A 25,853-nucleotide genomic window follows, 5' to 3' on the forward strand; every position below is an offset into this window, starting at 1 on the left:
GCAGTGTCAAGGGGAGCCATGAAGGCATACCTCTCCTGCTATTAGCATTACACTTTGGGGTACACCAGTGACCATTGGCAAATGTGTACCACTGTGCACACCCCATTGTTCTTTGATGAGGGAGCTGCATGCAAAAAGAGGTTGTAGGGTGGGGAGACATGGAGAAACCCCTCTACACACCTAGATGCATTTAAAAGGAGGGGGCTGGAAGTGACGGGTTTCCCAACTGGCAGAGGGATGCCTAGCTGTGGCTGTGAGAAGGGGACCAGTGAAGATATGGGGGGCAAACCTGGCAGGCTAACACACTGAGACCTATGCACTGCTGGCCGCTCAGTTCTTCCATGAATCTCAGACATCTTGTATCAATAAGGGGTCCCACCACCCCTAGGGATCTTTGTGTTCAAGTAATAGGTCTTGAGGTGCCCTGTCCAAAGAAAGTACACCCCTACTCTTTTAGTGCCTGTGCAAAGTTAGAAGAACAGACATGCTGGGACATTTTGGGGGCAGACTGGGTCAAGCTGGGGTGGGTAGTTTTTGATCTAAAAAGCCCCTAAAAGGGGGTGCTGACTAGGCGAGCTTGCAAAACCAGGAGTGGTATTTTGATGTGTGTGTCTCACACCTAGCCATGGATGTGATACTGGCACCTATTGTTAAACTTTGGGTGGTGACCTGAAACCCACACTAGCCCCACGAGCCAAAATTAGGGGTTCAGGGGTTGAAGTGTTCTATGGAGCGCACACAGATCGTTAGCACTGATGGCATCGCATGTAAAAAGTGGCATACTGGCTGAGAGAAAATGCAAAACTGGGAGTGGGATTTTGCAGTTTTGGCCAAGTTGTAGGGCTGACCTGGACAAGGAAAGTTCACCACTTTGACCCAATCCCGTCTACTTGGGGAAAGTATGCACAGCTCTCATAGACCTGACCTGCCACTCTTGCAAGTTTTTGGTGCCAGACAAAGCAGTTCACCTGGGTCATTTTGTGGCCAGTCTGGGTTGACCCAGGGCAGGGGGATTTGCTCTTGTGTTCTGGCACCTTTTGTGGTGGAGATTTTGGCACAGAACATGACTCCAGCAGTAATCCAAGTAGCCTGAATTTGGGGATCGGAGATACGAGCATTCTGCTCAGCACACACTTAATTTAATGTTGAGGGCATGGCTTGTAAAAATGGATTCCTGGCTGGGAGAGCTTGCAAAACTTGGAGTGGGATTTTCATTTTGGGTTCTGGCCAAGGTCTTGGGGTGACCTGTCATAGTTTCATAGTTTCATAATTGGTAGGGTCAGAAGGGACCTGAGCAGATCATCAAGTCCGACCCCCTGCCATGCGCAGGAAAGTATGCTGGGATCAAATGACCCTGGCTATGTGATTATCTAGCCTCTTTTTGAAGACCCCCAGGGTAGGAGCAAGCACCACTTCCCTTGGAAGTTGGTTCCAGATCCTAGCCACCCTGACTGTGAAGTAGTTCCTCCTGATTTCTAGCCTGAACCTAATCTCAATCAACTTGTGGCTGTTATTCCTAGCTACTCCGGGTAGTGCTCGGGGGAACAGGACTCTTCCATTCCCTGCTGATCCCCCCTGGTAAGTTTATAGATGGCCACCAGATCCCCTCTCAGCCTTCTCTTGTGGAAGCTAAACGGGTTGTCCAAAGGAAGTTCTACACTTTGACACAAACCTGTAGTGGCTGATCTGAAAAAGTGTTGAAAATGAGTACAGCAATCACTACATTGATTGAAAACACAGAGAATTACAAAACTAAAACTTTACTGCAAATATAAATAAATAACAAAGCACAAGACAGTGAAAAGTGAGTAACTTGAAAACTTTTGAATCTCCAGTCCCATATCTCAAAACTGTAAAGCAATAAATAGCATGACTGATGATGCTCCTTCACTTGTGTGTCTCCAAAATCAGAGCGAAAACTGAGCAGGGTCAAGCCTCTTCCAAAGAGCCATGGTGACCCTCTTGAACAACCAATGTGTCTGCTGCAGTGAAAGAAGGAAGATGTGAGGTTTTGCCTCTTAACACCAAGCTCTTTCCTCACCTCCCATTACAGCAGATTTCACAAGGGAGATATCGTCAAGGCTTGTGTGAAAATACCTATGCACTCTGTGTGGCTCCATAGCCTTGGGCTGAGGTCTGGGTAGTGGCATGGCCATTATCAAGCAAGGAACAGCTGGAGGGCAATTGGAGAGAGTCAACAGTTAGCCTTACATGTTCAAACGTACCCTAACCGATTTTGAACAGCCATGGCAAGGAGGCAAGAGTATCCAGACACCTCCGTTCTCCAACACCCAAACCCTACCCTATTTTTGTCCCACAGATCCCTACACCCTTCCAAAATCCTATTAGCACAATGGTGATTCTGCTGCACCCCATAGTGGTCATTCTCCCACCACCTACTGTGATACTGTTTCACACGCCCACTGTGGTGTCGCTTTACCATCACCTGCTTCCCTACAGAATACAAATTACAACCCCACCGACATCAGCTGCAGGGATCAGACAAGGGGCCAGGGGAAGAAGAGCAGCAGGTGGTAAGCTTTCCGTGCAGGGGAGGGTGGTGATTGTGGATATGGTAATAGGGGAGGCAATGATGAAAGAATAGGTTAGGGTAGGTGTGAACAAGTCAAGGTAACTGATGTATCTTATTCACAATTGCCCTCCAGCTGTGCGTCATTTGATGGCTAACACAGCCACACAGACCCCTGCAGATGGATTTTTAGCGACATCAAATGCATAGGTATTTTCACATAAGAGTTGAGGACACATCACTCGGGAAATTTGCTGTACAGGGAGGTAAGAAAACTTGGGTGTGGGTGGAAGTATGGGACAAACCTCGATTTCTTCTCTCTTACCCTGAAGAACAGCATCACATCGGAAGAAGGGGCCACTAGTCTAGTGGGTGTTGTTCTTATGAAACAGTAACAGAAGAGTAGTAGATGAAGGGTACATTTTTAAAAGGAGGTGGGAATGGGTATTTTTGAATGTGCTTTTTATTTATAAAGAAAATAGTCTTATTATTGTAATTTTCTTTGTTGGCAATCAATGTATGTGCTGGCACGTGTCTTGTGGCTGTCAGCTGTTGGTGATGTGTGGGTCTCCCTTTGGGGGGTAGGAAATGGTTTGTGTGTGTTGTGGGGGCAAGGAGGTGCAGCCATGAGGGCTGTCCCATGGCATAAAGCATGGGATTTCAATGTTGAGGTGGGGGGACTAGCTGTGGCTGTGATAATGGGACTGCTTAGAAAATTTGGAGTGTAGCAACTAACACACAGTAACCAACAGAGCCTTAACTCATGGTTTGGCCATAGAAATGTTCTGATGAGCAGACACTAATGTCACTGCTGATGGCATCTGAAAAAAGCTGGGGGTGCTACGATACATTGCACATCTGGGATTGGGAATTTAATCTTGGGATCTGGGTGGGAGGAAGAGATCCAGAAACAGTGAGAGGGATGCCTATGTCTGGCAGTGTCTGGAGAAACGAGTAAGACCAGGGTCAGCAGCACTGAACTGGATGCCAGCAGTACACAAACGCTTATCAGCACTGAAAGAAATGCCTGCAAAAAGATGGTGCTATGTGTGAGAAATCAGGAAACAGTGAGAGGGAGACCTAGCTCTGCCAGTGTCAGGAGCAATGAGTAAGACAGGGGTCAGCAGTGTCAAACTAGATGCTAGCAATACACAGCAGAGACAAAAGTCGGGAACCGCTAGTGACTGTGTTTCCCTGAGCACCTTAGTTTACTGCAGAGGAGTCCCCAGAAAAAATTGGAAGGCTTGAAGTCCAGGGTGCCTGGCATAGTTCAAGCACCCCAGTCTTCAAAACACCAATACACCCTAGCTGTTAGTATAGTGAATTTTGAGATGAGTAACAGAAACAGGTTTCGTTAAAAAAATAACTTTTAATTTAATTAATGAACTGATTGAAATAGGATTGATCCATCAGCAAAAGATTGATCTGTGTTGGGTTCTCCAGCTACACCTGGTATGCAAAACCATTCATTACACAAGAAACTGGCAAATTAAACTGCAAATTACATGAAAGTACCAGTGAATTGCAGTGGCACCTGGTGGACAAGGGGGCTCAGGACACGTAAAATGGCGAGTTGACCTGTATGTGACGTGACAGATTTACCATGATAAAACTAAATTTCATCAGTCAATTTGCCACAATAAAACTAAAATACATAGGAGGTGGTCTAAGTTGCCATGCTGAATGAAAGTTTGACACACAAAATCATGCATATATACATGCTGATGCCATTATGCTACACAAATGGCCATTTTTTGTCATGTTTTGTCACATGTATATTGGCAAATTGTTGTGTGTACAAATGCCCATACAGCTTACCCTGTTTTTCATGAGGCTTAAGCATCTGAATAAGCAGAATTACTAGAATCAAAGAAATCTCTTTAATATATAAATAACTCAGTGCTTATATGAAGTTATCACTAGAACTGCTAGGTTTCTCGCTGTATACAATGTATAGCTTTGTCTGAGCTTTTTATTAGCAGTAAACCTTGCTAATCATGAGTAAACTTACTACCTGCAAATGCAAGTAGCAAATTTACTTTTGATTAGTAATGGCACAGTAGAGCTTGTGTAGACGACCAACCAGAAGCAAATTTGCTCCTCATCAGCCATCACCAGGGAGTAGGAGACTGCTCTCTGCCCCCAGGAGCTGCCTGCTGCCAGGGCAGGCTCCGCCACTGGAGCCTAGGCAAGGACTATGTCCCCCTGCCCCAGCAGCAGGGTGTTCTAAATCACTCGCTCTAAGATCACAATCAGGGAGTGGGTGGGCTGAGAGATTCTGATCTCCCAGCACCAGCCCTATGACCATGGGGCCGGCACAGGGAGACCCTTATCTCCCAGGATCTCCCAGTGCTGGAGATAAGGGAATCCCAGTGCTGACCCTGTGATTGTGGAGCTGGTGCTGGGAGATAAGAATCCCCCAGCACTAGCCCTGTGGTGAGGAGGTCCCTGCTGGCAGGGGCTGGGGAGCCTCTTCCCCTCCCAGCTCTGAGAGCACAGAGTCTGTAAAAGTCTGTTTTTCTGAGGTCTAGTGTCTTTATTCCACTACTTTCCTTCTTGCTATTCCTTTTAGGATCTTGAACTCTGTCATTTCATGGTTGCTAGCCATGTCTACATGAGCGGCAGACCACTCAGTTGTTACTGCATAGTCATTTAGTACTTGCTTAAGCAACTAACTGGCATTACTGTACAGTCCCATTGCTGCACAGTTATATTTAGCTGCTACTGCGAAGTGAGTTATGGTGCAGTAGCTCGCTGCTATGGCAATGTAGCATGCTGTGTAGATGTGCCTACTGTCAAAGTTGCCTTCTACCTTCACATTCTCAACCAATTCCTCTCTGCTTGTCAGCAGCAAATCAAGAACTTCTGCTCTAGTTGGCCTCCCTACCATCTGTGTTAAAAAGTCATGGCCAATATACTCCAAGAAGTTGCTGGACCGCTTGTGCACTGCTGTGTTTACCTCCCAGAAAATGTCCCAATAATTAAAGTCCCATATGAGAACAAGGTCCTGCAGCTTCCATCAGTTATTTAAAAAAGACCGCATCCACCTCTTCTTCCTGTTTTGATGGCATACAGTAGACAACTATCATGATAGCAGGATACCCTGCTCCTCTCCCCTCTGATCTTTACCTAGAATCATTCAACAGGCCTCAGAACACATGTACATTCCTTTATATACAAGGCAACAACCTTCTCCTCTTTTCCCCTCCCTATCCCAGCTGAACAAGTTATACCCATCCTGACTATTCTCCACTTATGTGAATGATCCCAGCACTACTCTGTGATCCCAATCATATAATAATTCCTTGATGGTACTAGGATCACCAAGCCATTGTGTTTATTCCCCTGGATTCTTGCATATGTATATAAATACTTCAGGTATCTAACTGATTATCCTATCTTCTCCCTGAGAAGATTGCTAAGGCTTCCACTACTGGTTTCCCTTACTAAGTTTTTATCCAGGTTCCCTAGCTCTTTACTTACCACTGGGCCTTTATCTCCATCCTCCAGTGAACCTAGTGTAACCCGGGCGGTACTCCAGAAGGTACCCCCTCTCCAATTGAAGGGATCAAAGCAGGTGCTCAAGCGCTGTGGGAGGTGTAAGGACTCTCCTCCCCCTATACAGCAGCGCCAGGCCACCAGTGGGGACTTAACCATATACCTTTTAATGAGGGAACGATACTGGGAACATAACAGGCATAATCAGGGGGTATGCCCCAAGGGGCAGGATTCAACAAAGTTTAGACATTTACAATCATTGACAAAAAACAGGGTTAACAAAATATAAAACACAAACAGCAGAGGAAACAATACTGGTTGAGAAAATATAAAAAAAAAAGGCACAAAATACAAAAGGACAAAGAAATATAGGGCCTAGGTGCCTGGAAAGGGAGAAAGCACAATGGCCCCTTCCCACTACAAGAGGAATTTTTCCTTGTTAGGTCACTCGTGCCAAGTCACCAAAGCAGGGACTTGAACTTGGAGCTCCCATGTGGTAGGCAGGAACACTACCACACAGCCACCAGTGCTGCTACTACACCAAGCTGCTAGGGGTTTTGACCTTCCTGGAGCCCCGGCCTCACGTCAAGCTGCCCAATCTCTGATTGGAGGAGCTGGAAGCTGAGCTGGGAACCCCTCAGGTCGCTGATCAGATCCTTGCTGAAGCAGGAAGCCTCTCCTGCTGGCCACAGCCTCTCCTAGGGGATCCTGGAGCCCAGCAGGAACCCTCTCCTGCCAGCCACACGCCGTGCTGCTGAGCGTCCAACTGCTGCCTGCAGGTCCTGCTCCTTCAGGCTCTTCTGGGGCAACTGCTTCTGCCCCGTTGGCTCAGCTCTTGCCAGCTCTTTGAAGCTCCTTCCTCATGGTCCCTCACTGGTCTCTTCCTTGAGTCAGCTGTGCTGCCCCTTTTATCCCCCTCCAGGTGACGCAAGAGGCCAATCAGGGGACATGAGGGGTGAATCTCTGGGGCCTGATTGGTGAGGAAAGGGAATCCCAAGTCCTCCAATCATCTTTTGCCCTTTCAAAACCCCTGGGCTAGGTCACTGCCAGCCAGCTCGTCACACTAGTTTGAAGCCCTTCTCACTAGGTTAGTAAGCCTGTGTGCAAAGACACTCTTCCCTTTTTTTGTCAGGTACACCCCATCTCTTCCCAGTAGTCCTTCTTCTTGGAACACTACCCCATGGTCAAAGAAGCCAAAGCCAATAAAATCAATAAAATGCTTCCATCTTTTAGGTGAAGCAAGGAATCTGTACAAAGTGAGCTACAGTTCACAATGATCTGAAAAGGGAAGTGAAAAATAAGCTTGTGAAGTGAAACTGCAGGAGTTACTTTGGCCAACAGAATGTAATATCATGGGATATTGCAAAAAGAAAACAAAAGAAAATTCTCTAGGCTTGCAGAAAGTGACAAAAGATATTTAGGGTAAAATTTTCAAAGGCCAGCAGCCTATATCTGCCTATAAAGATGTGTACATCAATTGTATGCTCGTATTTGCTAACAAGGTATTTGCATATGCCAGTTGCCAGTTTGAATTCTCACTAGCCCTTTCAGCCTGGAAAAACCCAACACGTGCGTTCCATGGCAGTAGCTGTGCATGCAAATGTAAACAACGCATTTTTCAGGTACACATATGTTCTTAAGAAATGTAGCCTATAAAGACCATAATTCATCAGGAACTCAGTTTTATGCCTCTTTCTGAAGCTAATATCTGTAACAGGAAAATCCTCCTTTGTGGGTTATTGGGGTAATGCTGACTCTGACAGAAAAGTGACACCTACTGAAGCCAGCAACACCTTTGATTGCTTCTGGAATGGAGAGCTACCATCATATTGTTCCAATAATTTAGGATCATAGAAACCTGCAGAGTTTCATCTGGATTTGTTAAATGAAGCGATACATAATCCCAGGCTTTTATTTCACTTATGTTTCTACTTCACTGGACCCTTTCGACCTTCCCAGAACTCCTAAATAGAATATTGTTAAATAAATCAGAAGACATCTGGTGGACTAAACTGAACATGCTGATGGTGTGCAAGGACATTCACCCCACAAGGGAGCATTATCTGAAGCTGTTCAGAACAAGCCAGCTGTTGGCCCAGCTGGAATGAGCACTGAGAGGTATCTTTGAAAAAAATCAAAAAGATGACAAAAACACATATTGCCCTCAGATGAATCAAGAATGGCCTTTTCTGGCAGAAAGCCAGACTTCCAAGAGAAGTAGGGAAGTGTGGCCAGCTAGACTCCATGTATACACAGTTAGCTCCAAATTTTTTTCCACTGGGACATTTTTTGGATCACAGTGATGGGAAGGAGAAGATTTGTCAGCATAAACTCTTCATCCACAAGCAGCTCTGCTGGAAGCAGTGGCCAAAATGGCTCCATCACTTTCAGGCAATTTATGTCGAATAGCTCCGTTAGCTGCCAAACCAAGATTTTTTTGCTTTGTTCAGCCTCCATACTTCCAGGGAGCTCTGCTCCTTGAAGGTAGAAGGAAATCAGTTGTTTTTTCTGCCTAAATTTATATTGCAAATGATATTTTATAGCAAAATTTTAGCATAGCCACTCCCTTACCACAATAAAGGGTTTTATTGATTCAGCCCAAATGATTACACCCTAGCAGAGATTGTATTAAACCCATGCACATTACAAGGCATTAAAAAAAATCATTCTTTTTGAGTAATAGACACCATGAAGCACCTGGGGTATAATCTCATAAGACTAAAGCTGCCATGATTGTTAAATAAGAGTTTTAAACCAAGAAGTAGGGGGGAAAGCATGGAACAGACTCATGCGATTTCCACACTGGGTTTTCTTACTCAGTGGAGAAATATCAAATGAACTGGAATGTTGTAAGGGGAAAGGAACAATAACATATGTAATAAAGAGAAAGAAAATACTAATATTGATGGGAAAAGTAGTCAAGCAGGCAACAGAGGCATTGAAAGAACTGTCCCTAGTTTAGCTCAATTGGATGAGATCAGAGAGAAACAACTGAAATATCTACATAGTAATGGAAGTAGCCGGGGATAAAAGGAGGAATCTGAACTACTGCTTTAAGACATGAAACCCAAAAGAACAGAAATCTGAGCCATGTCTACACGGCAAACTTTATGTTTACAGCAGAGTAGCCTGTAAGTATTCTGCAGTGATGTGGGAGGGCTGCCTCCTAAACCAGAAGCAGTGTAGCTGTATCTTTGCAGCACCATGGGCAGGCTATATTCAGCAGTGCTAATTAACCTTCCCCAAACACTGCCCTGATTTAACTACCCTGCTTCCAGTAGATGAAACAGCCTGCCTAAGGCAGCACAGCATGCTTCAGGGCACCACTGCAGGGAAGGGAAGCTTACTGGATAGATATTGCTATGGTGAACTATCAATGATGACTGGAATGCAGGCAATGAAGGAGATACATTGTTCAGGAAAAAGAAATAAAAGTAAAAGTATCATAGAAGCTTTTTTGCAGTAGTGTTGCAATAGACAGTAAAGAAATAAGAGATCACAGGGATAAAACAATTAGTTTAGGTGAAAATAACTTTGAGGAATGACTGTAAAACTGGAATAGTGTTAGGGTTCTCTTAGGCCAGGGTTTGATCTAGCTACGGATAGAGATCTCTTTAATATTATATAGAGAGAGTACTACCAGAAATTACAGGAGACTTTAACTTTGTAGATATAGACTGGAGAACAAATGCTACAAGTAATGGCAGGACCCACTTTCTGCTGTCTGTGACAGCTGAGAGACTTTTTCACCCCTAAGAACTAATACCAAGGGCCGCTTGGACATGTGATGGGGGTTTAGTTCTCCCTAAATTAAAACGATGGGTTTTTAATTGGTGGATTTTCAATTGTGATGATTAAAAACCCACCATTTCAATTTAGGGGTTTCTGTCACTGATATGGAACAGTGACAGCCTGCTGGCAGCTCACCACCCCCTCCCCGCCCCAACTCCCAACACTGCTGCAGGCAGGCTCCCCCAGGAAATAAAACAAAAAAGCAAAAAAAAGGCAAGGGGCCTGATCCTTTGGGTTTTGTCCTTTTTCTAGTAGAGCCTGCTCACATCTCCTACAGTCAGGGACGAGCTGCCAGAGGGCCAAATGGCCCCTGAACTGCAGGAGGCCCCGGTCCTTCCCCCACAGCGGCAGCACCCCCCAGGGCCGTCTGGATGGGTGGCTAGTAGGTGGGTGCCACCCAGCGGGGGGTGCTGCCACTGCAGAGGGAAGAACCAGGTCCCCCTGCAGCTCAGGGCCTGCTGGCAGCTCACCCCCCCAACCATAGGGGAGGTGGACAGACTCCACTGGAAAAAAAAAAAGCAAGCCCCTCACCGCTTTTTTTTTTCTCCATGGAACCTGTCTGTGCAAGCTGCTACTGGGCTGGAGTGGGGCCTGGTGCTTCCCTCTGCGTTGGTGGCACCCCCCAGGACTGCCCGGGGTGGGGGGATAGCGGGCAGGTGCTGCCCCAACTCACAGGCAGCACCTGGCCTGATCCAACAGTGTACAGGGCGTTGGAAACCCAGGCATGCTCAGGGAAGCTTGGAAGTGGGACAGGTAGTAGCAGACCTGCACCCCATGCTTTGCTCCTAATGACTTTCTGCCATCTGGAACCACCCAGGAATGGGCTGGTTTCCCCCTGGGGCAGTGCAGGAGGGTGGCAGGGGGACGGCTGGGTGTGCTGGCAGCCAAAAAAGGTGGTGGGGATGGTGCACAGGGTGCTGGAAGCCCACCAAGCCCGAGCTTCCCTGAGCACACCTGGCCTTCCAGCGCCCCATGCACCACCCCCACCACCTTCTCCAGATGTATCGTTGCAATTTGTTAAGTAAAAAACTAAAATACATCAGATATGTTTTACTTTGCTAAGTAACAAAGTCATTTAAATTGAAATACGCCACCACACATACACTCTGATGAAACTGAGTCATAACATGCTGCCACAGGTGTAACCTGTGACACCATTAAACAGGTAAAAGAGGCAATTAAACCACTAAAAAGGCCAATTTCATCATGTGTACAAGTGCTCAAGAATTACTTCTGTTAACTGGGTGCTCATCACCTGGAAGTGACCGAGCAGAAGAAAGACTTTAGTGTAAGTATTGATTAAAGGTTTCCTCTGAGCCATCAATATACTGTGTCTATGATAAAGGCATATTCTGTCCTACAATGTACTGGGTAAGCCATTCTATTGAATCTCTTAATGGTAGTACACCTTTGCTTAAATCGCATGTATAATTCTGGTTTCCAGCAATCAAGAAAGATAAATCTGAACTGGCACAGGTGCAGAGAAGGGGTACTAGCATTATCCAGAGAACAGTGATCCTACCTTAGGAGGCAACTACAAGAGCTTAGCTGGTTTGTCTAATATAGGATTGAACAAGATATAGTCTGCAGGGCAGATTTGGCTCATGGAATTGTGTCTTCTGACCAATGGGGCTCCCCATGGGTCCAGAAGTTTGGCAATATGGTAGGCAGTGGCAGCATTAATTGCCTTGGCTGCCAGAGTAGCAACAATTAATGCTACTGCCACTGGTTCTGCTACAAAATTTTCAGTCCCATGGGGTGACCCACAAGCCTGATCTGGATCACGGAGCTGTGGAAATTTGGCAGCAGGAGGAGCACCAGCTGTCACAGCTCTCCAGGCTACAGCAATTAACACTGCTGCCTCCAAATTCCAGCCCTGTGCACCAGATGACACAGCTCTGTGCTCTGCATCCAGCCCACAGGGCCAGATGAGTTAGGCATCACCAATCTAGCAAAATGAAGGCTGACAGGAGATCATAGAAATCATAGAAATTAAGGGCTGGAAGGGACCTCAAAAGATCATCAAGTCTAACCCCACTGCTCTGGGCAGAAATACTGCTGAGATCAAATGATCCCAGCAAGGTGTATGTGCAGTCTCCTCTTGAAGAATTCCAAACTTAGGGATGTCAACACCTCCTTGGGAAGTCTATTTTAGATTCTGGTCACCCTTACCATAAAGAAGTTCTTCCTTGCACCCAACCTGAAACCCCCTCCAACTGTTTATGGTCATGGCTCCCCTGGGGCTCCCTAGTGATCAGTTTTTCTCCCAGTTCCCACTATGCATCTCTGACATACTTTTAGATGGCCACCAAGTCCCCCTTCAGTCTTCTCTTCCCCAGGCTGAACAGTCCCAGATCCCTTAGTCTTTCCTCATAAGGTTAGTCCTCCAGGCCCTTAATCATTCTTGTGGCCCTTTTCTGGACCCTTTCAAGATTCTCCACATCTTTTTGGAAGTGCAGTGCCCAGAACTGGATGCAGTACTCCAGCTGGGGGTCTCACCAATGCCAAGCAGGGAGTAAGTATCGCTTCCTTAGCCCTGCTCGTGATGAATCAACTAATGCATCCCAGTATGCTATTAGCTCTGTTGACTACAGCATCGCAGCTTATGTTCACCCTGTGATCAGCCATAACCCTGAGGTCCCTTTCAGCCATCATGCTGGCCAAGACATCTCCTCCTAACCTATATTCATGTTGCTGGTTACTTCCCCACAAATGAAACACTCCACACTTATCCTTATTGAATTGCATCTGGTTCTGCTCTGCCCACCTTTCCAGCTCATCCAGGTCCACTTGGATCCGTATCCTGTCCCCTAGCATTACAGCTTTTTCCCATAACTTAGTATCATCTGCAAACTTGGCCAGCATGCTTTCCACATCCTCATCTAAATTATTGATAAAGGTTTTGAACAGCACGGGGCCAAGAACTGAAATCTGTGGGACACCAGCGGCCACCTCCCACTAAGACAATACAGACCCGTCCACTAACACTCTCTGGGTTTGACCCCTTAGCAAGTTCCCAAGTAAACTGACCGTGGACTCTGCCAGCCCACAATCCCGTTTTTTATAAGAGCATCATGGGAGACCATAACAAAGGTCTTTTTAAAATCCAAGTATACGATATCAACCGCATCTCCCACATCTAAGCGGTGCATTACTTGATCATAGATGAAGATGAGGTTGGTCAGACATAACCTGCCTGCAGTGAAACCATGCTGGCTATCCTTCAACATCATGCCTTCTGTCAGTCTCTCACAAATTGACTTCTTGATATTTTTTTCCAAAATTTTACCCAGTACCAAGGTCAAACTGACTGGCTTATAGTTTCCCAGATCCTCCCTCCTCCCCTTCTTATAGATTGGCACCACCAGAGATGGGGTACTGGGCTGTGACCTGCCTCTCCCCTGAATCTCTTTCCAAGTCCCCTGCCCCCATTGGAGAGCCAGGGACAGGAGCTCCCTGCTGCCAGGGCAAGGGGCATTGTATTAACCCAGGCAGCAGGCAGCCCCCCAGGGGCAGGGAGCAGTGTCCCAGCCCCAGTGCTCCCTGCCAGCCTCTGCACTAGCACCCTGGTGATAGCAGGGGCCCATTGCAGAGTTTGCTGGCTTTAGCAGCAAATCTTCTCTAACTTCCCTGGACCTGTAGACACCTGCCCAGCAGCATTTACTCGTGAACAGTTTACTGGCAAGTAAACTGCTTCCAGATCTAATGTACATGTAGACACACCCACAGTGAAGGGTAGGGTTCGGATTCAGAGAGACCTCAACACACTGGAAGATTGGACCAAAATAAATCTCATGACATTCAATAAGGATAAGTGCAAAGTCATAGGACAGAACAATCCCATGCACTAGTACAGGCTGAGGACCCACAGGCTAGCAGCAGCTTTGCAGAAAAGAACCTGAGGGTTAAAGTGGATAATAAGCTGAATATAAGCCAACAGTGTGCCCTTGTTGTAAAGAAGGCTAACAGCATATCGGGCTGCATTAGTAGGAGTGCTGCCAGCAGATTGAGGGAAGTGACTCTTCCCCTCTATTCAGCATTGGTGAGGCCACATCTGGAGTACTTCATTCAGTTTTGGGCCCCCCAGTACCAGAAGGATGTGGACAAATCAAAGAGCGGCAACAGTGAGGGGCAACAAAATGGTTAGGGGGCTGGGTGACATGACATATGAAGAGAGGTTGAGGGAACTGGGCTTATTTAGCCTAGAGAAGAGAAGACTAAGGGAGAATTTAATTGCAGTCTTCCGGTACCTGAAGCGGGTGTTACAAAGAGGATGGAGCTTGACAGTTCTCAGTGGTGGCAGATGACAGAACAAGGAGCTATGGTCTCAAGTTGCAGCAAGGGGAGTTTAGGTTAGATACTAGGAAAACCTCTCTCACATGGAGGATAGTGAAGCACTGGAATTCACTTTCTAGTACAAAATATGGAGAGAAAAAAGGAACATCAGAAGAAATTTCAGGATTTTGGTTTAGAACCAATAAAATAAAATACTACGTTGTGGTGAGAGGTATCAGTTTAAGAGGGGTTAAAAATGTAACAAAGTCATATACAATATGTGCCCCTTTCTCCTCTGTCCTTAAAATAAGTCAGCTACTCAACGTGGCTACAAATCCATATAAATTTTCCTTTTATATCTTGACACAGAAATTTCATAAATATTTTTAAAAGCCCAGATCGCTCTGTGTTACCTATGGAGAACCTGTGGAATGCATGGCTTGGGAGGTCATTGAGTCAATGGCTGTGGCTAGATTTTTTTTTAAAGGAATGAATCATTTTATGACCATTAATAAATTCTGCGGCTATGAAAGTTAGAACAGTGTGTTGGATAATAACATTACATTCTTCAGGAAATATTTTGATTGTCTTGGGATTGTGGGGTCAGAAAAGAATTTTCTCCCTAGTCTCAGCTCCTTATAGTTGGCTAGATGAATAATGGGACATTTCTACTTTTCTCTAGTCGTGACAGAGACAGGATAGTGGACTAGATGAGCCAACAGTTAGATTTAGTTTCACTATTTCTATTCTTTCCATGGGGAATTGGATTTCTCCCTTACACTCCTGTAAATTAGGAGTAGCTCCAGTAAACCCAGTGGACGTACACCGATGGAAATTTGATGCGACATATAAGAAATTCAATCCCATAGTCTTCCTAAAAGTAAAAAGGTGTATTCAAAGTTTGAGGCAGCAATTTGAACATCTACTATCAGAAGTCACTTACAGAGCCGCAAGGTAATGAGATGACATAGCTAGTGACAACAACCCAGAGCTTGTTTCCCCTCAATGAATGTAATTAAATATAGAAAAAACAGCTTTATATATATTCCGATCTATTCAGTACTACTGAGGACACATCTAGAATATTATAGCCAGTTCTGGTCACGGCACTTTGAGAAAGGTGTGGACAAATTGGAGAGAGTCCAGAGAAGAGCAACAACAATGTAGTGACATAACTAAGGGAGAGGCGGGGCAGGAGAGTGACAGGGCAACTATCCTGGTCACTGCCTTTTGCAGCAAAAAAGCAGCTGCTAACAGTTGTTGTGCTTGTGATCACAGACTGGAAGTCTCTGCTTTGCTACAGGTGCCCAGGTGAGCCCCTATGCTGCTGCACAAATTATCAGAGATTTGTAAAAATGTGACATGGGAGGTAGTGGGGGGGTTTGTGACAGTCTTCGAATAAAAAAACAGTTTTTATAAAGAAGAAGGTGATCATCTGTTCTCCATGTCCACAGGGGACAACACAAGAAGTAATAGTCTAAAATTGCAGCATGAAAGATTAAGGTTACCTGTCAAGAAGAGTGTTTTAGCCACAAGGGTGTTTAGGTCCTGGAATGGATTACCTAGAGAGAAAATCCTCCATCATTGGAAGATTTTTAGTGCAGCTTAAAAGAACATTTGTTTGGGATGGCTTAGATGCAGTAGATCCTGCCTAGAGCAAGGGGCTGGACCAGATGACATTTGGAGGCCCCTTCCAGTCAACATTTCTAAGATTCTGTAATCTTTCTTTGAGTAAGAGAAATAACTTGATTACTTTATGGAATGTGTAGTCATTGGTTTATAGTGTGTGTGTAACTCACTATAAGAGCAAACTCATTTAAAAAGAGAACTGCTTAGTATTCACACAGAGCAAGTGTAAATCTGTCATCAGAAGCACTTCTAGAACACAAACTTTGGGTAAAAATACAGCTTTATAAAAGAGGCAGAGTGAATAATGGAAGGGGGGGATAGCAGGGAGGCACACACACAAACTGCCATACAGTCAAATCTTTTTCCTAACAAGGCCTTCAAGTTTATGCTGCACATCTCCCACCTGCACATGGATCTATAATTGCCATACCCCAATTGCTTTTTGAGGAGCATAAAATTATGAAGAGGAATAACTGGAGGGTAAATTGAACCTCCTGTGAAAATGAAACAAATCAGAGTGAGATCAAACCCAAACCTTATACATTCAGGCCACTTGTCAATGTTTTTACAATATAAAGATGTTTTACCTTATAAGGAAATACTGTTAGACAATATTACAATTACTAAACATCCCAAGCCACACGGGTGGTTCCACTTCCATGTTCACACTAATTCTGCACAGAATGAACATAGAATACATCAGAGCAACTTACTGCTGGGAATAGTTGTGATGAATTGATCTGGAGTTGGGCCTTTGAGGAAGACATCTTCACTTTTCTCTCTAGAAAAAGACAAGAAGACCTCCTGCTGATTTAAGTCACACAAGGACTAGAAAGTATGAGCCAGCGTAGAATGTGGCACAGAGTTATGTCTGTCATAATCAAGGCATCTAGCCTACATAACTTGAAGCCTGGCTTGTTTCCATAATTGCAGCTTGCCTGTGTGTGGTACATGTGTTAATATTTTGAGTCATGTGATTATATTGTGACAAGTGATGCAAAGCATTTTCAAACTGGAATCACGGGTAGATTGTCTGGGGTAATGCTGCCCATCTGGAAATTTCAGATTCTGTGCATTTATGTTCACAAGGATTTTGACATATCAAATATTAGTGGTTTACAAGAATGCTCAAGTGTATTTCGAATATATAGTACGTAGTTATGTAAATACTTGTCATGTGATAAATACCCAAACCAAAACAATCCTTTGAGATGATTTATTCCAACAGTTACAATATTTAATGTCATAGAAACAGATTTTTAACTAATACTTCAATGCCCAGTACTGAAAAGGATAGCGCAGAGGGATGGCTTCTTTTTTTTCCCAATTCATTGTATGCCAGGATGTATCTAACAATGAGAGCAGTGCATAACAGTACTCTACAGACTCTTCCTGTCATATGCTAAGGTTACAGCAGAAGCAACAAGGCTTTCTGAAATGGTTTTCACAGTATATTGCAGAGCAGCATAGATCATCTCTAATGACAAAGGGGTCAAATTGTTCAGAAAATAAAAGGTGTTCTGAGAAGAAGATAACAGAAAGCTAAGTAAGGTTACTTCTGATTTGTATGGCTGGATAAAGCACTTAGAACTAGACTCAAACAGAGAGCATAGACATACAAAAAATTTACAGTGGATAAATTACCTCTGTTTCATTGAGGGCCAAGCTGCCCTGGTTTAGCTTCCACTGAACACCAGGTAAAAACATATGCATGACAGTTGCCAAAGAGCAGCTGACATGGTAAAGCCCCATCCCCTTCTATCCTTTAGTAAGTAAATTGTATGAGCACACTGAGGCGGGAGTAGGAGACTCGGCCCCAACAGCTGAACTCTATTCTTGTCAGCTGTTTCTACCATCTAAGCTTTGTACAAAAGTGGCTCTGGAACCAAAAAGGAACTTGAAAATATGCCCCTTCTGCTTCTGAGACCAGCCATAAACCAAAACAGTAGAAGCAGGTTCAGATCAAATCCCTTCACACATTCAGCCTTCCAGTTTGGGTTTCTTTTCTCAGTTAAAATGAAAATTTTTGCAAGTCAGACTAAAAATACAGTTTTCAGCTAATTATCCAAGAATGTACTTTTATCCTTGCAGCTGGGCAAAATATTTGCTCTGAACCTCAAGCCCATTCATACGGACCCTTGGGTTCAAGGCTGCATGGATTTATGGCCCTCAACTCATTCATATGAAATGTGGGATGCGGTTATTCATATAGCCAGCATGCTCTTAAAAGAGCCCTCCCTTCAGCTGGCCTCCTTGACTCACTCAGGCTCTGTCCACTCCCCCAAAGTCATCTAAGGTAAGTGGAGTTCCAGGGCTTGATGAGAGGAGGGTGGTGGGGGGTGAAGCTGTGGTGGGTCTGGTTCACTTCCAAACCCTGCAAACCAAAATGCAGGGTTCATTTCAGCCTGTGAAAACTGAAACATTCTGGGTTCAGACAAGCTTAATTATCATCTGCATTACATGTGGGGAAGCAGGGAAGGACCTACATGTTATGTTATTTATATTTATTCTGCAAATGCACATTATACATGCATCACATTTCTCTAAATGTCTTTGCAAAACACATTATAAGAATAGCAGAATAAACAGTCATCAAACAGACCTACTGTCAGTCAAAGGACACTGCCCCAAACCTAGTGAAAATGCTACTTGGGAAAAAAAAATAACCCAACCTTCTTCAAACTTCCCTTTTGGCAAACCTGTGAGCAAACAGATGGGCCTTGCAGTGTTTTCACCCTGGAGATTAAGAAAGCAAAGCCCTTTTGGACAAGTTAGTTAATTCAATAGCTAAGGGTCTGCACTAAGAATGAATAATATACTCCAAGTGTCCCAATTCATCTCAGCTGCTAAGAAAGGACATCCTGGACCCAATCCTCAACTGCAGAGCTGGTGGCTCTTGGCAGGTCCACGAGCACAACAAACAAGGATGGCAGAACACCCTGCTGTAGGGTGTGATAAAGATGGCATAACTGCTTAGCTGCTGTTCTTTCTCAAGGCTACTGCAGTAGGGAAGGTGTCAGAAAAGAGTCACAGCTGTGGCCACTTGTTCCACCTTTATACAACCCTTACTGGCAGTGCCATTACTCTGGTAAGGGTTGATCTCTCCCAGATACCATGCATCCATAAAGAATGATACAGATTAAAATCAACATTTAAATATAACCCAGAAATTAATTGCAGCAATTACAGATTGCACAGTAAAGAGATCATATTATTCACAGCAAGAAAAAATATTAAGTGAGGAGTCATTCATCCTTGGAGGTTATTAAGATCTGGCTAGACAAAGCCTTGGCTGGGATGATATAGTTAGGGATGGTGTTGCTTTGAGCAGGGAGTTGGACTAGATGACCTTCTGAGGTCCCTTTCACCCTAATTTTCTATGATTCATCCAACTGGACACTAGTAGGGATCCCCAACTGGTCTTCACAAGTTTTCACAACTGCAATCCACTGTAGTAATTGATTCTTGGAGTGACAAAAGTTAATGATCAGAGCTGGATGATCCTTTTCATGATGCAATTTCAAGGAAGATGAAACTATTTGTGAATTCAGGTCAAACGTAGCAAATAGTCTTGGTGATATTAATTTAACATCTGAGCAAACATTTCATTTTGACATTTGCAAAACAAAAATGTGTTTAGTTTTTGGCTTGAAAGGATGGGATCTTTCAAAATATACCAACAATTAATAAATCAATGTTAAGAAAAAATAGTTTAAAACTCTAAAATGAAATGATATGTTTCATTAAGAGTTCAATTAAATATTTCATTTGACATAGAATAAATATTATGAATTTTTTGTTTAAATCATATGATTGCAGCTGAAAGAAAAGACTATTCTGGAGATGTATCAACTAGTCCCTCTTTGGCTAGTGTTATCAGCAGTTTGTGATCAGTTTCAACTGGAACAGGCCTTCCATAAATGAACACATGAAGTTTTTACAGCTGTATATCAGAGTTGTCACTTATTTTTCAATTGATGTATACAGACAACGTTTTGGTGAGTGCCATCAATGCAAAACCCACCAGCAGTCTCCAGTTTTCTCCTTGTTATTGCATCAGGGCTGCCACAGTGCCTTCTGTAGAGGCATTTGTTGAGAGTTTAGTGGGTTTTTTAGGGTCACAGTATCTTAACACAGGAGCCTTTTTGATTAATTCCTTCAGATTTACAAATTCAGTGGCATGGTTATGTTCCCAAGCCCACCAGACATTTTTTCTAGGAGTGTTCGCGTGTGTGGTCTTTTCTGGTAAGCTATGTATAAACCTCCTTGGATCATTTCCATAAATTTTTATACTCCTTTTTATCTTCAAGGGGTAGCCTGTTGGTAATGGCCTCAACCTGGTCAGGATGACCTTGCCCCCTTATTCCGTTAAATTTTCTTCTAAATATTTTATTTGTTCGAGCTTGAATTTGCATTCTTTGCTTGTTCAGTTTCAAGCCAGTTATAGGAGCTCTTCCTAGTACCTGTTTTAGTCTCATGCTTCTCATTGTTTTTCCCCAAATGAAGATATCATATATGTACACTACAGTTCCCTCAAGATGTTCAAAAATATGTTGTACCTTTCTGCAAAAGGCCTCAGGTGCAGAACACAATCAAAAAGGAAGTATGTAAAAGAAATATATTCCAAGAGGGTTAATGACAGTACACAACCTAGCACTATTCTTTTCCAATAGAACTTTCTAAAACCCAGAGGATGCATTCAGACTGGAAAAATATTTAGTTTCTTCCATGCTTCCCAAACTTTCATCTCTGATCACCCATTTAATTGTTTAAGACCTAGACACAATCTTAAAGATCCATCTTTCTTTTCTATTATGAAAAGGGAATGAACCCAAGCTTTTGGTTCTTCCATTTTTTCTATAATATCCAAAACAACTAATCTATACAGCTTTTCTTTATGTCTTAAAGCTAGAGGACTATTCTTTGGATCTTGAACAGTGGGAGTGTTTTGTTCTATCAGTTCTATCTTGGACAGGGTTTACAGTATCCCTATGCCATTAAAAATAGCAGAAAACTGTTCTATATTGCTGTCTATTGGTTTCTTAAGGGAGCCTATTCTTTTAATTAAATTCAAAGCTTTAGATCTTCTTAACCCAAGACAGGCACTGATTTACCTGGAACAATTATGAATCCAACCTTAACTATATTGTCTTTGTGCCTAACAATCAGTTCACACACACCTTTAGTTGGAATTAACTCCCCATTATATACTGATACTTTCTTATTCCTTAAGTATACAAATTTAATGTTCATTTACTTAATAATAATATCAGATATTACATTGACCTGTGCTTCTGTACCCAGTTTAAAAGTTACCATTAGTCTATTTGTCTCCAAGGTGACTCTCCAGGCTTTGGATGAAGTGACTTTTTCTTTCATAATTCCGAAGAAGAGTTCCTCCTCTTCCTCATATTAAGGGCTTGTGCCTGCTGTTTCTTCTGCTATTTCTATATGCAACCTCTTGCAAAGTGAATAAATATCTTGCATATTTTGCAGCACTTCCCACATGCTGGTCAATGTATGTGTTGGCTGTGGAGGCAGCTGCACATGCAGCATACTGTGATCTCTCCAGGAAACTCACTTTTGCTTCTGTGTACCTGCTTCAGACTGAAATTCTCTGCCATATGCTGTTTACACATTGCTTTGGGCCTCTGTGATTCAATAAACCTGTCCAGTTCCACTGGCTTATCCTGCCTCTGCAGTAAGGCATTTGTAAGTTCAGAAGCCTGGCAAAGTTGCTTGTTCCTAAGTGGGTTAAGTATTTTCTAAACAGCCTAACTCCACATTACTGATTCCCAACACAATTTGGTCTTTTATAAGGGACTCTGTTAACTTTACAGAGTGGCAGGTCAAACTTAGCCCAAGCTGAGAACAAATTCCTCCTAACTATCTTATGTTCTCTCCACTTCCTTTTATAAAAGTCAAATTTATCAGAGGTTTTGCTTTGTCTTCTTATGCAATACTCTTCAAACTGTTTTAGAATCATAGGAAAGTAGGGCTAGAAGGGATGTTACAAGGTCATCTAATTCAGACCCCTGCTCAAGGCAATATCGACCCTGACTTAACTATCCCAGCCAAGCATATTAGAGGTGTGCAAAGCATACCCTATTTGATTTGGATTCAGCCCGAATCAGGGACAGTAATTCAGTTAGTTGATTCAGATCACTGTCCCTGATTCAATTCAGTCAAATCCGAATCTGAAGATTCAATGCGGATTCAGAGAATCAGCGATTCGGACACAGCTTTAAATGTTTTTTCTACATACCTCAAGGTACCAGCACAGCTTGTGAACACTGCGATGCTGGGGTGCATGGAGTGTGCCACAGAAGTGCAGGGAGGCCCTCCACGTACTCGGTGGCGAACCTGGAATTGGACCAGAAGTACTTCCAGTCCACTTCCGGATCTACCAGGGAGCACCTGGGTGGCCCCCCTCCTGTCCTCTCTGCTCGATGATCAGCAATGGGGGGACCCCAGGTGTGCCCCCAGGCCCAGGAGGCACCAGTTGCTGAGCTGGGGGGTGCAGGGGACTCCCCTCCCCCCCGTGTGCTCCCCAGCAGACCTGGAAGTGCTTCTGGTCCACTTCTGGGTTTGCAGCCAAGTGCGCTGGGGAGCTTCCCACGCTTCTGTGGGACACTCTATGCACCCTGGAATTGCAGTGCTCACAAGCTGCCTGCTACCTAGAGGTATGTAGAAAAAACTTTTAAAGCTGTGTCTATGTCCAAATCACCAAATCTTTCCGAATCTCTCCGAACTGATTCAGAGGGTTCCAATTCGAATCAGAGAGACTAAAAGGTACTCTGATTCAATTAGGATTTGGAGATTTGGCCACCAAATTGGGGCAGATCTCCCCCACATCGAATCTGGGACCAAAGATTTGCACAGCCCTAAAACATATATCTAACCTGTTCTTCAATATTTCTAGGGATTCTACAACTCTCAAAGTAGCCCATTCCAATGCATGACCACCCTCAGTCATAGAATCATAGAAAATAAGGGTTGGAAGGGACCTCAGAAGGTCATCTAATCCAACCCCCTGCTCAAAGCAGGACCATCTCCAACTAGATTATCCCAGCCAAGGCTTTGTCTACCCAGGTCTTAAAAACCACCAAGCACAGAGATTCCAAAACCTCTCTGGGTAGCCTGTCCCAGTGCTTTACTACCATTCACATGAGAGAGTTTTCCTTCAAATCTAACCTAAACTTCCCTTGAGACCATTGCTCCTCCTTCTATCATGTGCCACCACTGAGAACAGTCCAGCTCCATCCTCTTTGGAACCTCACTTCAGGTAGTTGAAGGCTGGCTATTAAATCCCCTCTCATTCTTCTCTTCTCCAGACAAAATAAGTCCAGTTCCCTCAGCCTCTCCTCATAAGTCATATGGTAAGTCATGTGCCCCAAACCCTTAACTATTTTTCTTGTCCTCTGCTGGACTCTAACGTCTCCACATCCTTTCTGTAGTGAGGCCCCTAAAACTAGACACAATACTCCAGATGTGGCCTCATCAGTGCCAAAAAGAAAAGAAGAATCACTTCCTTTGATCTGCCAAAGTCAAAGTATTTCATAACCACTGCTCACCCCATGACCACAGAGTCAGTCATCTCACCATAGAAGGCAATCAAGTTAATCAGGCATGACTTACCCCGGTGAATCCATGCTGACTATTCCTTATCACCTTCTCCTCCAAGTGTTTGGAAATGGATTCCTTGAGACCTGCTCCATGATTTTTCTAGGGACTGAGGTGAGGCTGACTGGTCTGCAGTTCCCTGGATCCTCCTTCTTCCCTTTCTTAAAGATGAGTACTATATGTACCCTTTTCCTATTATCTGGGGTCTCTCCCAGCTGTCATGAGTTTTCAAAGATAAAGGCCAGCAGCTCTGCAATCACACCAGCTGACTCCCTCAGCACCCTCAGGCACGTCATTTCTGGCCCCATGGATTTTTACACATCCAGGTTTTCTATATCGTCCCTAACCTGTTCTTTCACCACTGCTGGTGATCTTTCACCACTGCTGTTCAGCCTTTTCTGCATCCTCTGTCACTTGGTTGCCTCCTCCGTTCAGTAGTAAGGGACCCACACGTTCCCAGATCTTCCTCTTATTGCTGACATACTTGAAGAAACCCTTCTAGTTACCCTTCACATTCCTTTTTAGTTGCAATGGCAATGGCACTTTGGCCTGCCTGATTTCATCCCTACATGCCCAAGCAAATCTTTTATAGTCCTCCATAGTCATTTTTGTGTTTTAGCTTGCTGAAGAGATCTGTGATAAGCCAAGCTGGTCTTCTGCCAGACTTGCTAGTCTTCCTGCACATTAGGATGGCTCATTCTTCTGCCCTCAGTAAGATTTCTTTAAATACAACCAGGTCTTCTGGACTCGTTTTCCCACCAGACTGGCCTCCCAAGGGATCCTGTCCATCAGTTTCCTGAGTAAGTCAAAGGTTGCTTTTCTGAAGTCCAGGGTCCTTACTCTGTTTCTCTTCTTCCTTCATTTGCTCAGAAGCCTGAACTCAATCTTGTGGTTTACCATCTACTTCTACATTCGCCACCCAGTCTTCCCAGTTTGTGAGCAGCAAATCAAGAAGAGCATGGCCCCCAGTTGGTCTCTCCAACACTTGCACCAAAACATTGTCCCCAACACTCTCCAAAAACATTTTGGATTGCCTGTGCACTGCTGTATTGCCCTCCCAGAAGATGTCAGGGTGATTGAAGTCCTCCATGAGAACCAGAGCCTGCCATTGGGAAACTTCCAGTAGCTGTTTGACAAAAGCCTTATCCACATCATCATTCTGGTCTGGTGGTCTGTAGCAGACACCCACCACAACATCATCCTTGGTGCTCTCCCATCTGACCCTAATCTACAGACTTTCAACAGACCTATCTCCACTTTTATACTGGAGCTCTGAGAAATCATACACTCTTTTACATAATGCACAACTCCTCCTCTTTTCCCCTGCCTGTCCTTCCTGAACATTTTATACCCATTCATAATAGTACGCCAGTCAGGCAAGCTATGCCACCAAGTCCCAGTTATTCCCTTCCCATCATAGTTCTACGGCTGTACAAGGACTTTCCACTGTTCCTGCTTGTTTCCCAGGCTCTGTTTATTTGTGTGTAAATATCTGAGGTAGAAAGGTCCTCTTAATCTTCAACCAAATTTTCTGTTGCAGCTTGAGGTCATTGCTCTTAGTTCTGTCCCCTACGGGAAAATAGGTCTCTTTATATTCACCCTTGAGGTATCTGAAGATTGTTATCAAATCCCCCCGCAGTCTTCTCTTTTCCAAAGTAAATAACCCTAGCTCTTTCAGCATATATCTCATAAGTCTTGGAGGCAATAGTGACAAGACTTCTACCAGAGACAGCTACTGCCAATAATCCCAGCTAACACTGGGGAAGGCTTCCCTCCCCCAAGTACCTTGCATCCCAGGCAAGGCTCTAACAATTACCTGCACAGTAACCAGACATCAGCTAAAACTGGGGCCGGATCTGAACCACAGGGCTTTCTACACGCTGGCTCCATAGGGCAAGTGGCAGCAACAGAGGCAACAGCAGTGGTGAAGGCAGCAGAAACAGGGCCAAGGACAAGGGCACTAGTGCAAGTGGTCACAGACTAAGTGGCTGCTGGTCTAACAGGACTGTGGCAGCACTACCCTCACTCACTCCCATGCTATCAACAACTATGTGTATCAGGGCCTAAGGGCCCTGGTCTTTGTTGCCAGCCCCACTCTGCTCTCATAGTTTCATAGATGTTTGGGTCGGAAGGGACCTCAACAGATCATCAAGCCCGACCCCCTGCCTAGGCAAGAAAGAGTGCTGGAGTCAGATGACCCCAGCCAGATGCCTATCCAGCCTTCTCTTAAAGACTCCCAAGGTAGGGGAGAGCATCACCTCCCTTGGAAGCCCATTCCAAATTTTGGCTACCCTTACCATGAAGTTTTTCCCGATATCTATCCTAAATCTGCTCTCTGTCAATTTCTGACCATTGTCCCTTGTTACCCCAAGAGGTGCCCTGGTGAACAGAGCATCTTCGATCCCTTGCTGCATCCCCCTAATGAATTTGTAGGTGGCCACAAGATCACCTCTCAGCCTTATCTTGTGGAGGCTGAAGAGGTCCAGGTCCCTCAGTCTCTCCTCAT

At 44.4% G+C, this 25,853-nt stretch overlaps 1 long non-coding RNA gene across 3 annotated transcripts in view; it reads right to left on the reverse strand.

The window, feature by feature from the left end:
* LOC102378739 overlaps positions 1–25,853 on the reverse strand; it is a 325,687-nt gene that overhangs the window by 111,686 nt on the left and 188,148 nt on the right. The window contains exon 4 of one of the 3 annotated variants that reach the window (XR_003091908.1): positions 16,438–16,505. The exons of the other annotated variants lie outside the window; for them this stretch is intronic. This is a non-coding gene — a long non-coding RNA (uncharacterized LOC102378739). The remainder of the gene's footprint in view (positions 1–16,437; positions 16,506–25,853) is intronic. 3 annotated transcript variants of the gene reach the window in all.

Source organism: Alligator sinensis, unplaced genomic scaffold (assembly GCF_000455745.1).
Source record: "Alligator sinensis unplaced genomic scaffold, ASM45574v1 scaffold197_1, whole genome shotgun sequence".
Taxonomy (NCBI): domain Eukaryota; kingdom Metazoa; phylum Chordata; order Crocodylia; family Alligatoridae; genus Alligator; species Alligator sinensis.